The 4,028-nt window shown below is 30.8% G+C and overlaps 1 long non-coding RNA gene across 1 annotated transcript; it reads left to right on the forward strand.

Annotated features, from left to right (window-relative positions):
• The first annotated feature begins 785 nt into the window (after positions 1 to 785).
• LOC106395599 lies at positions 786 to 4,028 on the forward strand. The gene is made up of 7 exons (XR_001279311.3): positions 786 to 1,848; positions 2,070 to 2,278; positions 2,364 to 2,477; positions 2,566 to 2,654; positions 2,733 to 2,818; positions 2,892 to 2,994; positions 3,124 to 4,028. It is a non-coding gene; the product is annotated as an uncharacterized LOC106395599 (long non-coding RNA).

Below are 4,028 nucleotides of genomic sequence, written 5' to 3' on the forward strand. Positions count from 1 at the left end.
TTGGCGATTTGTTCATTAAACCATCTTGAGCTTCTGAATATTTTCTGACCCAACAAAATATCTCGACTACAAACGTAACAAAACTTGATAAGAGAATGACATGTGTCACTTTATCAATGCACCCAATTGATGAGATGGCATCATAAGATGGGATAAATCTCTATTTTAGATAGATAGATAGATAGATAGATAGATAGATATAAGATGTCAAAAAAAAAAGATAGATAGATATAATATTGCATTTAAAAATTATTATTATTCTTATTTACAAGCCAATTTTATATATTAAAAAATTCTAATCGATCTTAATTTCATAAATATTTATATCAGATTTTAATAATTGTATACTACATTAAACAACTTCATTATAAAAAATGATAGATAATATTATGTTCTATAAAATAAAGTTTCATATTATTCCTATTTGCTCACACAAATCTTTACAAAAAAAAATATCTAATAAATTTAAACTAACTGGCCAATATTTTTACATATTTAATTGTATGATAATATTTTAATAATTGCTATATTTAAATCTTAAAAACAATATTTGATGTTTGAATTGTATATATTTTATTTTTACTTCAAAAACGTTTATAAATAAAAATGAATTTATTTACTTGCACAAAAAAAATTTACTTGATAAAAGTCAAATACTAAAATTTAACTAATGTTACAATATTTGAGAACATTATTGATCAAGTTACGATTGATGTTTTTACCATTATTTTTACGGGTTACTCTGTGAGATATACAAAATGATTATCAAATAAAAAATAAATTAAACAAAAATATATTATCATTTTTATTATGAAATATTAAAATAAGCATTAATTAATTTGAGACACCTATGATAATAATTGTATTTTATGTTAATTTTAATCTTTAAGGATAAATCTAAACCGGCTATACTATTTTAATTTTCATATAGTTATATTCATATGAATGTATATTATTTCATAAAATATAGATTTATCAATTAGCACAAAACATATTTACAATAATTTTATACAAGTGAAAATCGCAAAAAAAAATATTTTTCATTTATGATTTTGTGTTGTAATACAGGTCAACACCTATGATAAATTAAAATATATATTTTTAGTACGAATTAGATTGTTTTCATAAGATTAAAAATATATCTTACCTAAAATCATGAACAAAAGTTTAATAATAAAATTTGTAAAATACAAAAATTAGAAACATAATTAATATAAATGGTTATTAAATAAAAACTATCAACAAAAATAATTTCGCAATTTGAAAGCGCAGAGGAAAATCTATCAAAGAATTTTAAATGGAAAGAACATGTTGACAAGAGTTGAACAAAAAAAAAAAAAAAAAAGAACATGTTGACAAGATAATAAAACACAGAAGGATAAACATGTCATGCATGGCTAGAAGGAAAAAAAAATCTTAATTAATCAGCCACCAGCACTATAAAGGCTATCTTCTTTCTCCAAATTCACCTCGTTGATACCAAATCCTTTTCCTTGTTCGTTTCAGCTTCCTTCCTCTTCTACATGTTCCTTGTCATCTACAATAATTCCTATTAAAATAGAAAAAAATGCAGCGATCAAGAAACATCAAGATCTGTGGGAACGACAGAATTATCTCTTGTCGTCTTTCAATTTCCAATCTGAAAGTTTTATTCGTTTTTGAATCCTCGTTATTATATAATTCGATCACGTGTTCTTACGATAAGCTGGTCTTATAAGCTTTTGCTGCTCCTCCTTCTCCGACCTCTGCAGATTTTCCAATTTCCTCTTTAATCTCTCCTCTGTTTCTTTTCTTTTCTGCAATATTCAATGGATAATAACATTTCTGTTCCGCATGATCTTCCTGAAGGTAATTGCAACTGTTACTTGGCGTCTTTTAAGATTATGCATTACGATTTCAATAATGTCTGTATTCGACAAATCTATGTTGAACTAGATCAGATCTATTTGCTAGTGTTGTACGCGGTGAATATGTCTACGGTTTTACAATGGTTGATTTCATTGATGAATCGAATTTTTAATTTGATATATGTGTGATGAATTGGTCATTGTAACATGTGTGTTAATCAGGCACAATCTCTGCGCTTCTCCAGAAGCAGAACAATGTGGTGCAGCCTTCTATCATCATCGTAATTGGTAATTGTATATCAGGTCTAGCTGCTGCTAGGGACCTCTTTGGAGCATCTTTTAAGGTGACTGTTCTTGAATCACGTGATAGGATTGGTGGTCATCCACACTGATTACTCCTTTGCCTGTCACGTTGACATGGGAGCTTCATGGTGAGTTTTTGTTTTGGAGAAAGTAGTGATTATCAGCAGCCTCTATTGTTGTGCGACTTCTAATCCTTTCTGAAACGTTAATTAGGTTACATGGAGTCTCCAACGACAACCCATTAGCTCCAATTATACGCCGTCTAGGCCTCAGTTTATACCATACTAGTGGTGATGACTCCTTCTTGTATGATCATGATCTCCAAAGGTAATTGTTTCCTGCCTTTTAAGTTTCTCTATTAGTTGGTAGCACAAGTTAAAGCCTAGATGATCATGATGGCTTTCTTTTGTTTCAGTTATGTAACTTTATGACATGCATGGGAACAAAATTTCACCGCACTTGGTTACTCAAGTTGGAGATGCATTCAAGAGAATTCTAGATGAAGTATCTATTAAATATCCTAATTACCTTCCTTTGTCTCAAAGGGAGTTTGACACATGCTTACTTCCTTGTTGATTACAGACTGAAAAAATAAGGGATGAAACCGCCAGTGATATGTCAGTTCTTCAAGGAATATCCATCGTCTTGGAAAGAAATCCAGAACTAAGGTACCAATATGATTCTAACATTTTAAACTTCATATATCTATTATAACCTCTGTTATTTTCTTTTACTATCTAGGCAAGAAGGAATGGCGTACCAAGTTTTGCAGTGGTATATATGTCGGATGGAGGCGTGGTTTTCTGTAGATGCGAACCTGATATCACTCAAATGTTGGGATCAGGTAAATCATGAGTCTTGTAGAATCAGACAAGAATTGGCCTCCTCTTTCTTTATTGCACTAGTGATGGTTTGGTAGCATACCAATGAAACCAACCAGGGAAGCTCATCAAAGCTGTTAATTGTTGTGCAGGATGAAGTAAGAACAACATTTACATGTTTTTTCGCTGGTAAATTTCATTAAACCAAAGAAGATACATGGATGAAATAATTGAAAAAAAATTAAGCCGGCAAACAAATTTTCCCGGAGGGTACAAGTGAAACATAAATTAAATACAAACAACAAACCAAAGGTTGAAACCAAAACTTGGGCAAAAAACACCTAAATCCTTGAAGAAAGGAGTAAAATCCCAGGGAAACCAAGCATAGTTGCATTTTACTTGTTATGATATTGTTTTCGTTAATAAATTTGACTTCTCTTAAGTAAAATGTTAAAACCTTATATACAGTTATTGTTAGACAAACTAAGTTATTTTAAAAATGTTGATGTTTATTACTTTCACCGGATTTTTTGAGGGGTTGCAATTTCAGTTTATTAGAAGTAAGGTTTGTGTTTTTCACATCAAAAGCTCCATAACTTATTAAAGTTATCCAAGAAGTTGATCTCAGGAACCATCCAGTTGGAAATCCGAGTATTTACATGGAGCAAGGAAGAATTACGAGACCGAGCTCCTTTTTGCAATGCTATCAATTTGAATATTCAAAGAAAGACAAATAAAGGATATGAAGTAAGAATTAAAAGAACTGGTAAGGAGATGATAATCATCAGTTTCGGCTAATAAAGATGGACAGTCGGCTTCCTCTTCTTATAAGATTTTGACTAGTTTCATACAATCTTTTTCAAAGGTCACTGATAGTTGGTCTAGTTGAACTGAAGATTTCATGCCCCACGTTAGAGTATGCAAATGAATCAAAAGTCGTTGTACCATTCCACCCCCCCCCCCCCCCAAAAAAAAAAAAAATTAAGCGTCGTCTTTGTGCCTCGAAACATCTATTTGGAGTATCTTCCTCTTTTGGAGTCTCGTTCATCTCATGTGC

Source organism: Brassica napus, chromosome C3 (assembly GCF_020379485.1).
Source record: "Brassica napus cultivar Da-Ae chromosome C3, Da-Ae, whole genome shotgun sequence".
Taxonomy (NCBI): Eukaryota; Viridiplantae; Streptophyta; class Magnoliopsida; order Brassicales; family Brassicaceae; genus Brassica; species Brassica napus.